Consider the following 11,778-nt stretch of genomic DNA (forward strand, 5'->3'; position numbering starts at 1 on the left):
TTCAGAAGTTAAAGATGATCCTGCTGATGATCTACTGATGATAATAAGTTTTTATTTTCATTTATTCACAAAGATAACTGTAAACACAGATGAGAGTCACTTCAAAAAATACAGAATATTTTCTATTTGGTTAAAAAACTATGGTTAATGAGGCACCTGAACGCCACGTCTTCACTGCTACTTCCTCCAACATGGAGGAACTTCCTGTGAATCCTGGGCTGCTTCATCCAGGACCTGTACTGAGACCAGGATTCTGGTCTACTGGGAGTTCAGGTCCAGAGGATGGTTTGGTCACATGATGTAAACTTGATGTAAACAAACGATGAAAGCAAGTTCAATTAAGATGTTAATTGAATTAATTAGAAAAAGATGACCAATCATAGCTGAGTGTAATATTATATGTATTTTAAGGGCAGATGATTGACGACAGAAGATAAATCATAAGTTTGCATCCTCTCAGTATGAGAATCAGCTTCTCTGCAGAATCCAATCACGCGTCGACGCCTCGCCGAGCTCGAGTGCTGCTCCACGCCGCCACCGCCGCCGCCCATGACCTGGCCTCTCGCCGCCGCGTCGACGCTGTCATCGTTCTCAAACCTCAGCAGGTTCCATTCAGCCACGGTTCTCATGTTCTAGAAACCCAGACGTCTCGTATTCACGGAGCACTTGAGAAGACGCTGTCATCGCGTTGGAAACCGCCGTGTTTCTCTGGAGTTGCTGAAAAGTTGACATTTTTTTAAAAGTACAAGTTTTTTTTTTTGGTTTCCCGGAGGCGACGATACAGTATCCTGCTGCGGACGGCTGGCGTGTGAACGGGAACATCTGGTACGTGTGTGTGTGTGTGTGTGTGTCTGTGTGTGTGTGTGTGTGTGTGTGTGTCTGTGTGTGTGTGTGTCTGTGTGTGTGTGTGTGTGTGTGTGTGTGTGTGTGTGTGTGTGTGTGTGTGTCTGTGTGTGTGTGTGTGAGAACAGCTGCGTGTTCATGTACACAATGACATGAACTCACTCGGTCCCTGCCAAGTCTTTGGTGTATGTGGTGGTTCCCCCCCCTCCAACACAAGTCCCCCCCCCCCTCCAGAGGTCCCGTTGAGCGCGGGGGTGCAGCGGGCGCCTCGGCTCGCCACCAACGGAGCCCCTCTGCCAGTGTTAAGCCCTTTTAATGACTGGATTTCCTCCCGATTGCCAAGTTCCCGTGTAATTGCTTGATGGTCAGCCGGTTGCGGTGCCAGACCCGGGTGGGGGGTTGTAGGGGGTGAATGGGGGGGGCGACGCTTGGCACTCGGCTCGGTGTTGGCTCGGACACGTCTGGGCAGAAATAGCTGCAGCGGAAGCTTTCAGAGTGGCGTTGGGACGGTTACCGCCGAGGTGTCCACGCCGAGGGGGACGCCATGAAGCAGCGCCTTGTACTCGCAGGAAGCAGCAGAATGGAGAGACTGTTTCTGTTTGCTCGACCAAATAAGGATTGTGTTTCCCCCGAAAGCAAGCTTTACACACACACACACACACACACACACTTCCTCCTCTCTCTTACTCGTCTTACACAGCTCCTTTATTATTGTTCATTTTAATCACCAGCCTTTTATCTCATTTCTGAAAATAGAAAACGCAGCTTTCCAACAAATAAAATTACGCACAGAATGTGCAGGAATGGAGGGACGTCACCGTGGTTACGGGATGTGGTGGTGGACGACCTTTTGTCTTCCAGCTCACACACAGATATGCAGACTTCTAAAAGGAAGGACGTGGATGTATGGTAATGTGCTGTCCGGCCGGCCCGGTGCTGCTGCTGCTGCTGTGGCAAACAAAACAGTCTCCAAAAGAGGGGGGGGTAAGGAGATACATCAATCAATTAACAATTACCCCCGCTGCTAATCAGCCGTCCCCGGCCAGCGCCGGCCGGCCCTTTTGTAATCCCGTTGGCAGCATCAATTAAATTCTTAAGGTTAGTCTATTGAATTTTCCAGATAGTGGAAGATGGGGGGGGGGGGTTCATGGGGAAGGACAAACTGAAGCCTAAACCTTCACCTCCTCTTCTTTCATCCTCCTCACACATGAGGACACGAGGCAGCAGACCTGGAGTCAGTAAAAGGATAAGATGTGATCGGAAAGACTGGGGTTTAATGGAGCAGCTCCTGGAGTGAGACCACACAGCAGGACTCTGGGGACCAGGTTCAGGTTTACACCTGGACAAGTCTGGAGAGTTGTGGGAGAACAAGCAGATCTTCTTTGCTGCTCTCAAATTCAGGGATGAACCCAGAAAATGTATGAACGCGAGGAGAGAGTTTAAGAATCTTTATTAATATTATTATAATTATTATTATTATAGTGGAATATTTATTTGAAACCTGTAACCTATATATATATATATATATCCATGAGGTAAACTACACTGGGAAGCTGCTTTTTGACCGTCACCTCATCAACTCATGATTTATCTTCTCTCCGTAGGAACCGAGCTGATCCGTTTACTGATCCAGGACCTGCTAGGAGGACTCCAGGACCTTACGAAGGATGAAGACCAGGTGGATGATGAAGATCTGCACAGCTAAGTTGATTTAATCCATGAGGAACGCTACCAGAGCCCCTTTAGTCTGTCCCGCACAGTCCTGGTTCTGGTTCTCCAGGGCCTCCCTTAAGAGGTACTGGTCCCTGCAGCGAAGCCGGATCAGGGTCTGTCTGCGGTACCTGAGATCCTGACTTGTGAGGAACTTGACCTGGACCTGGAAGTGTCTTTGGTCTGGTTCATGTCTAATGGGGATTAAAGTCTGTGGTTCACAGGATAGAATACAGGTTTCTCGTCCACATCATCAGGTTTTCTTGTGAGATCCTGGATCATTGAGGTCTACTGGATCCCCTCAGGAAGGATCCACCACTTTGGTTCCTCTGTATTTAGCCTGAAATAGGTCTGTGTCTGTAAAACCAGCAGACCCCAGGTCAGTCTGAGGGAGGCGAGGCAGCTGACTGTGATGAACGTCTCCACCCAAAAACAAAAGCGGATATGTGTGCTCCTCCCCGATGCCGCAGCATCACGCCGCCTCCATCCAGCGGCTGGCGGCGCCGCCGAGCGTGAACGGGCAGATTTTCCGGTAGCGCGAGCCTGAGATGGGCTCCCGTCGCCTCGGCGAGCTTGTTTCGCCGGGCGGCCTCCCGCCGAGTCCCACCTACTCCGAGATCTCTGCAGCCCCCAGGACACACAGTCACCACGGGGGGAGGAGGGAGATGGAGGAGAGAGATGCATGATGGGTAGGGGGGGCAGATAATGAGAGGTAGAGAAGATGAAGGAACAGGGAGGCGAGGAAAAGAGGTAAACAGAAAGCAAAGTCGACAAACAGAGAGCGGCGGAGGGGGGAGGGGAGGAAGAGGAGGGGGAGGAAGAGGGGAGAGTGATTGCTCGCGGCTCATTTCTCCACACATGAGCCCATCTGTACGGCGCCCAGGGTGGGACGCCGCCGCCGCTCCGTCTGAAATGACTGAGCGAGCCAAAGACACCCGAGCACCGCAGGACGCCAAATGCAATCCCAGGAATCCCGGCTCGCCTATTATTCTGCAGAGAAGCCCTTTAAAGGGACATTTCACTCCTTTTTCAGTCATTATTCATTCTGGATTTACTTTCTGGTCCATCACCACTTAAGTTGACTGTAATGTGTTTGGAGGAGCTTCATGGACATGGATGTTTTATTTCTCTCTCTATATATATATATATATATATATATTTACTGTACACACACACATATATATACTGTATATAGAGAGAGAGAGAGACAACGTCTCTGTGGGTTCCCGGTTCCGTCTCGGTTCCATCGCGGCACCACGGGGGGACAAAAGGACAAATTGACTGGCGGAGAGCAAGAAATGGTGTTTGCAGTGAGCATCTTGTGGTATTGTAATATTTACTGTTAGCACCTCGGGCTACATGATACGCTCCAGTGTCGCCATCAAACAAGCCGCTCTCTGAAGGAGGGAGCACATCTGTTGTCACCCCCTCCTCCCCCTCCTCCCCCGCCTCCCCCCCACATCTCTGGAGTGAGAAAAAAAATAGAGTGGAAAAAGCAAAAGGGAGAGAGAACCTTGGAGTTATAAAATACACAACTTTCTGACCCACACACACACACACACACACACACACACACACATTGATCATCCCTCCGACCAATAATTCATCGTGATGGAGCGGACGTGGTGTGTGTGTGTGCATGGCGAGGGCCCCGGCCGCGCCACACACTCGTCCCCCCCTCTGCATGCTAAGCAGCCCCCGCCGGCCAATCACGCGGCGGCGGTGCCGGTCAGGTGACCCCGCTGTTTATCTTCTGATAAATGGCAGGTCAAGCCGGGTGGCGCTCACCGCCACATCCCTCAGCGCCGTGTCAACCGCACTCATCCAACCCCCTCTGAAGCCCCTCCCCCCCCGCACCCCCCGGTGTTTGCCCCGCGTGCATCCATTATTCTCCACGCTCGCTGCACCGTCAGCACAGTCATGATTGCTGACTTCTCCTTCCAGCGCCCGCCTCCACTTTGAACACAATTAACTTAGTAATTGCATTTGTTTTAGGAGTATGGGAGCGATTATCAAAGCCACCTATGATCCTCCAAGCATCCCGCCCCGGGGGGGGGCGGGGGGGGGGGGCAGATAGGGCTGGGGGCGCTTCAAAGCCAGCTCGCTTCCTCGCCCAACCTCACCTTATTACAATCCCCCTGATTGCCCAACCCCTCGTTGCTTCTGTTTATCTGTCTGTTTGTGCGGCGGCCGAGTCGCCGAGGCGTTTGAAATCCGCCGGGTCATTTCAGCACAGCTGCCACTAACGATGCCAAACGGCACGCGGCGCCGCCCGCGAGGAGGTCTGGGTCTGCAGACTTCCACTTCTACACGTTTCTAGAAACACGGAAATAAATAGAACCCGACAAAAAGCTTACATGAAGTTATGAAGTTTATTCCGTCCCATGAATGTACGTTTGTTTCTAACTAATCATCCCAACGCCTCGTTAAGGTCCTAAAGGTCGCTTATTGTTATCTTATGAGGGCTAAGATGCTAGCCGTAGCGTTCACTTGTTGTCATAGCAACGGCAGACATCCAGGTGTTAGCTGGAACCAAGCAACTTGTTTTATATCGGCTGCATATATTCCTATAAACTGAATATTGCCACCGTTTCTTTCTCTCTAATACGGCGTCGTATGAACCCAACCCGCATCTTCGTCTCCGTTAGAAAGTCCCCATCCAGCCGTGAACGTCCTGCGACGGCGGCGGCGTGCGTTATGAGTCCGAACACTCGCCGTGTGATGTTATTACACTCCACACAGAAATCCTCCATTCTGGATGCATTCTGCCGATCCTTCCTACGACATTGACTTTGAATAAAAGACCAGTATTGCAGCCCTTTTTTAATTGAAATGCAAACTACATCAGCGGCCGGGCCGCGGAATTGGCAATACTCTCGTGGCGGCGTGATAAAGGCTTTTTTGCTGTTTCCGTGGCTATCGACTTGGTCATGTGTGTAATTGCCTAAAGCGTCTCTGAAGCCTCCGATGCACCAATGTAAATATTAAAGAGAGCGCTCGGCTTAATAAAACGCTGTTCAAACAATATGGGCCCCCAGTTATCTCCGCCTGTCCGCTCTCTCAGCCGGGGCCCGGAGTCGAGGGGTCGGCACGGAGACGGGGTCAGTATCAAGATGAGACCTGCTCCTTCATAAGAGCCGGGGAGGAGGAGGAGGAGGAGCAGGAGGGGGGGAGCGATTAAATGAACCCACTGAAGACAGAGAACAGGGCTGAGGTGAGGAAAAAAATAGAAGAAATTATACAGGAGGAGGAAGAAGAGGAGGAGCAGGAGGAAGAAGAAGAAGAAGAAGGACAGCAGGATGGAGGAGGAGGAGGAGGAAGGACAGCAGGATGGAGGAGGAGGAAGAAGGACAGCAAGAGGAGGAGGGGATGATGAAGAGGAGGAGGAGGGGGTAATGAGGAGGAGGAGGGGGTGATGAGGAGGAGGGGTGATGAGGAGGAAGGACAGCAGGAGGGGGAGGAGGAGGGGTTGATGAAGAGGAGGAGGGAGGGGGTAGTGAGGAGGAGGAGGAGGAGGAGGGGGTGATGAGGAGGAGGAGGAGGAGGAGGAGGGGGTAATAAGGGGGAGGAGGAGGAGGTGATGAAGAGGAGGAGGAGGGGGTGAGGAGGAGGAGGGGGTGAGGAGGAGGAGGGGGTGATGAGGAGGAGGAGGAGGGGTTGATGAAGAGGAGGAGGAGGGGGTGATGAGGAGGAGGAGGAGGGAGTGATGAGGAGGAGGAGGAAGGGTTGATGAAGAGGAGGAGGAGGGGTGATGAGGAGGAGGAGGAGGAGGGGGTGATGATGATGAGGAGGAGTAGGAGGGGTTGATGAAGAGGAGGAGGAGGGGGTGATGAAGAGGAGGAGGAGGGGGTGAGGAGGAGGAGGAGGAGGAGGGGTGAGGAGGAGGAGGGGGTGAGGAGGAGGGGGGGTGATGAAGAAGAGGAGGAGGGGGTGATGATGAAGAGGAGGGGGTGAGGAGGAGGGTGTGAGGAGGAGGGGGGTGATGAGGAGGGGGGGTGATGAAGAGGAGGAGGAGGAGGGGGTGATGAAGAGGAGGAGGAGGGGGGGTCATGAAGAGGAGGAAGAGGGGGTGATGAAGAGGAGGAGGGGGTGATGAAGAGGAAGAGGAGGAGGAGGGGGTGATGGATCAGACAGACTCTGTAATGGTATCGATCCTCTCCAAGGCCACGGTGGAGATGAAGGCCTCCCTGCACAGATACCCTGCTGTCACCTTGACCTTGGGCCGATCCCTGACCTCTGACCTCGTGACCCCCCTCCAGCCTCGCCTTGGCTGACCTCCCATCACCTCCTCCTCCTCCTCCCCCCGTTGGTCCCCACAGCCACGGCCATCTTCTCTAAATGAGCATTGACGACGTGTACGCGGTGGAAATGCGGGTTAACGTGTGTCGATACCGTTTCAGCAGAACTCTTCTCTGCTCGCCGCCGTGGACGCCGTGGCGGTGGGGGTGGGGGGGGGAGAGGGAGTAGCCAGCTGCCTCCGGGTATCGACCCGCCGGTTAAACTGTGGAGCAAGTGGAGAGAGTCAGTCGCTACGGCGACGCACACTCGGCTCCCGGCCGCCGCCACATCACGGAGATTGCTTTCGATCGGTCCTGTGTGTGTGTCTGTGTGTGTGTGTGTGTGTGTGTCTGTGTGTGTGTGTGTGTGTGTGTCTGTGTCTGTGTGTGTGTGTGTGTGTGTGTGTCTGTGTCTGTGTGTGTGTGTGTGTGTGTGTGTGTGTCTGTGTGTGTCTGTGTGCGTGTGTGTGTGTGTGTGTGTGTGTGTGTGTGTGTGTGTGTGTGTGTGTGTGTGTGTTGGACGTAGGAGAGAACGTGCAAACATGAAAGTTGATCTTCACCAAAAATGGACACTTAGTCCTCGCCGGCACTTCATCACCGTGGCAACGCTGAATGGCGTTTAGGGAGGGGGAGGGGCTTCCCCCCCAGGTGACTACACTGAATGGATTACAGCAGGAAACGGCTGTCCTTCTTTCAAACTGATTTCTAAAGGGATCCAGTAGATCACCTCGCCTTCGACGTGTCAGGACGGAGGCGGAGCCTGGGATGATGCTCGCCGCTGGCTTTGTAAATCCTCCATAAGCCGTTAGAAGTGACCCGCTGGACGTTTTCCAAACTAATCAATCTTGTGCTCGCTCGCTCGTCCCTCAACTCTCTCTCTGCTCATCTCTTCTCCCTCGCCGCGAGCGGCCGAGTTCATTAGCGGGTATTTGCATCACGCCGTTCCCCGCCGGGGGAGCGAGGAGCTGCCGGGGGAGCGGCCGCTACCTGCCAATGCTAATCCTGTTTACAGTCGCACTAAAAACACGAGTTACACGCCGCCTCTTCCTGTTGATGCACCAAAGCATCATGGGAGGCGTTCGTCCTCACGTATCCGTTCGCCAAAGTCCAAACCTCCAGGAAGCTGCTTCTCCTCACTAGGAATTATGGGAGATTTGTTTTCTTGCACTTGTTCTCACGCTGGTGTGAAGTGGGCGGGGCTTAGCACTCATAAATTCATTAAAATTAAATGAATACTTGTTTATCTTCCCTGATTTTTATCTCCGTGGCAACGTTACTGTTTACTTTTTCCTTACCGTTTCCTTTCCTTCATGTCCTTTCAAAGTAAAAGCATTTCCGTGATCATAAGCAGAAACTTTTTACTATTTCAAAGAGCCTTCATGAAAAATATATAATATTTGCAACAGCACTTGAGTTTAAGGGAACAAATCATGTGTGATTTGATCCTGATGTGGATTTCACACTAAAAGGATCCACTTGACTGGCCATGTTTTATTTGTAAAGCTTCCTGGTTGGTTTGTTGACGTTCCGGCGGTATCGCGGCCTCATAATGACATCATCCTCGTTGTTCGGAGCACGCTTGGCCTCCGTCCAGGTTCAGATGGCGAGCAGATGTCTAACGCACCTCCCAACATCCCGACGCGTCAACATTTCATTTTTACGGGATTCTTCTCTCCCGGGTCACACGAATCACGCGTGAGGGGAAGAAGGCTCGGGATCGCTTCTCCTTTTAAAACAGTGGTGCATCCTGGGAGCGAGAGGGAACATTTAACGGTGCAGCGTCTCGTTACGCTGGATGTAAAGCAGGACAGGAAGTGGCGAGAGTAAACAGGCGGCAGGGAAGTGTGTTAGAAAAGGTCTAGGGAGCAAAGAAACAGTCTTGAAATATTTATAGGGTTTGACTTGGATCCGTCCCCGAGGATCCGGCATTGAAAACTTGCAATCTGTGGATCGCCAAAGGCAAACGGAGGCCGAGGTCAAGCCTATAGCTTTTTCTTTACATGAAAACAGCTCGTCAAGCAGCAGAGAGACACGGAATAATGTATTCTGCAGCCGGGAGCAGGATTTTAGCTTGAGAGGGTTATGGATTTTTTCCCTCTCTCCTCCTTCCCACTTTTCTGTTGTTACAGACATCTCCCCTCATTTTCCCCGGGATCAAAAATCCATTCTGGATCATCCGTTCAATATTAAATCTGGCAGGTACTTGTACACACAACAAACTCAATTTGCCGAGGCGATTGTTGAGATCTCTGGCGGACGTGTCGGCGACGGACGGCGAAGATGATTTTCTTTCTTTTTTTTTAATAGCGCCGTCTCTCGCCGAGCGGCCGGGAACGTTTTCATATTTTATGGATATTGTGAGTTCTATTCATGTCGAATCATCTGTGGACAAAGGAGGGGGAAGACGCTCAAATCCATTTCAAACCAAAACAGAGAGCACTTGACCAAAAAGGAGGTGGGCTGCTGGTTTCCTGCTGGTTGCCGGGGCGATGAGGCCAGGAGATCGGACAGGAGGAAGCATCCTTCAGAGGAGACAGAAACATGCCTGATTATTAAAGGCTTCTCCCCTCCAAATAAAAAAAAAATCACCAAATTTTTTTTGCAGGGAAGCAATTATTTCTGATTTGGGCTGCAGGAAGTCGGCGTGGATCTCCTGAGACGCCGCCTCGAGGTCTCGAGTGGCCCTCGTGTAATATTCACGGACCCGAAACACAAAACGCGTGAAGTAATTACAAGGCAACAGTCAGCGGGCGAGGCCAGACGTAATCGATAGGCCATCAGACAGACGGGGTCAGGGGCCAGATGTCAGGGGTCACAGGTCAGCTTCTCTGTGTGTGTGTGTGTGTGTGTGTGTGTGTGTGTGTTTGGGGTCCTCTGGAGGAAGAGGATGCTGATTCATAACCACGAGGTGGAGTCCAGCTGTAGCTCCGTGATCTATTCTCCCGCAGGCGGCGAGTATCGATCAGCAGGCCGCTGCGTTATTGAAGCCCCGAGGAGACGCTGGTCCGACCAGCTGGGATCAGACCAGCTGGGATCCGGGTCCCTCCTCCAGCACACCTGGGCAGCAATACGCCCGACTCATCACATCCCTGTTTTCTGTGAGGTGGCCTGGTCAAACATCTTCAACCTGAACAAAGTCCTTTAAAAGAACCTTTAACATGTTGTCGTTTCCTCCAGGTCAGCTGGGCCTGTGACATCATCACCCTAATGGATCACACCTGGTGTGTGTGAGCTGCTCCTCTGACTGGAGGAGTGAAACCTGCTTGAAGGTAAGAAGCGGTGTTTCTCTGATTGTGAAATATGTTTCAGATGTTTTTATTCTCAACCTTTCAGTCGTCTTATTTATGAGAAATGCTGCCGTCATGCTTTGTGCTTAAAAGCTTCTTCAGCTCTCTGTTAGTTTGAGCTGCAAATAAAGTCCTAAAAGCTTTTAAAAGTAGCAAGATAATGGAGATTTATTGTGAAAATCCACGTTGTGACCTCCCAACAGTCATGTGACGTGAACGTGTAGAGCGGCGAGCGTCTGGACCAAATGATCCAGAACCTTCTGTTGTAAAGTGGAAGTCCTGCACAAAGAGGAAGTGGTACAGTCCATCATCCCCCCTAGCATGAAATATGTGCAACTTCCCGCTGAAATTAGAGGGCCCTGAACCATGAAAGGCACCACAGGTATCGGCCCCGCCGCACGCCGCCGCCGTACGCCGGGCCTCCGACGGCAGGAAGACACACGGCCACTCGTCTGTAACATATTAAAACCCGGGAAATAAATTACCCCGGCTCTGATGACTTACGAGTTGTCTCGGTAACCGGAAACGCCGCCGGGGAGTCTTGGAGACGGCGAAGCACCTCGGGACTCTTCAACAGGACAACGCAAGTAAAAAAACATCCTTTTAATCTTAATTTGATGCATTAAAATCACAGTTTGCATCTCAGGAAGAGCAGAAATATAGAAACTATCGGATGTTTGCCGTTGCTATGACAACAAGTGAACACTACCGCTAGCATCTTAGCCCAACCGCCCGATCAATAAACCTGATCCATCAGAGTTTCTCTGATGGATCAGGTTCAAAGCAACGGCGTTATTAACGGAGGTCAGTAAACGCGTCGGAGTAGAAATGCATGATGAGTGGAGTAAATATGTGTGCATATCCTCATCGTGACCCCTGACCCCAGCTCTGTGACCGCGGCGTCGTGGCATCGTCCTCCCGGCACGCCGCCCGAGGACACCCCCGCCACGCCGAGCATCCGTCTCTCCGCGGCGTTTAAAGGTGAACAACTTTATCCGGCGCCACTTTAGAGAACATCACCTCCGTGCAATCTCCCAAGATTGATCCTGTCACACGTGAAACATGGTTGAGCCCCGTGAGTGATGGGTCGCTCCCAGGAAAAGTGGAGCGCTTGATGAGATATTAATCAGGCGGCGGCGTGGCGGCGGGAGGGAGGGGGAGGAGGGGGAGCGGCGGCGTGGAGGATGTGATGGAGATGTCGGAGATCTGAGGCGGAGCTTGTTGGAGGGGAATAATGAATCGGCCCATTAGCATATTGTCACCGTTGTCTTGTTTACTCCGACGTGTTTGCCAAGCAGCTCTCCCCAAGGAGAAACACACACACACACACACTCTGTACACACACACACACACACACACACACACACTCTGTACACACACACACACACTCTGTACACACACACACACACACACACTCTGTACACACACACACACACACACACTCTGTACACTCACAATAAACTTTGCTTTTAACATCCTGTGACGGGCCGCCGTTTGTCAATATTTACTGCAGAGCTTCCCGCCGCCAACATCCGGGCCACCGCGTTCTGATGCCGTATCATCCACTTCCTGTCTCTCTCTTTCTCTCTCCCCCTCTCTCTCTCTCTGTCTCCCCCTCTCTCTCTCTCTCCCCCTCTCTCTCTCTCTCCCCCTACTAAACT

At 52.0% G+C, this 11,778-nt stretch overlaps 1 long non-coding RNA gene across 1 annotated transcript in view; it reads right to left on the bottom strand.

Moving 5' to 3' along the window:
- LOC311010141 overlaps window positions 1-11,778 on the bottom strand; it is a 101,037-nt gene that overhangs the window by 88,657 nt on the left and 602 nt on the right. The window lies entirely within an intron of this gene.

This window comes from Eutrigla gurnardus, assembly GCF_963514095.1.
Source record: "Eutrigla gurnardus genome assembly, chromosome: 24".
NCBI classification, from domain to species: Eukaryota; Metazoa; Chordata; class Actinopteri; order Perciformes; family Triglidae; genus Eutrigla; species Eutrigla gurnardus.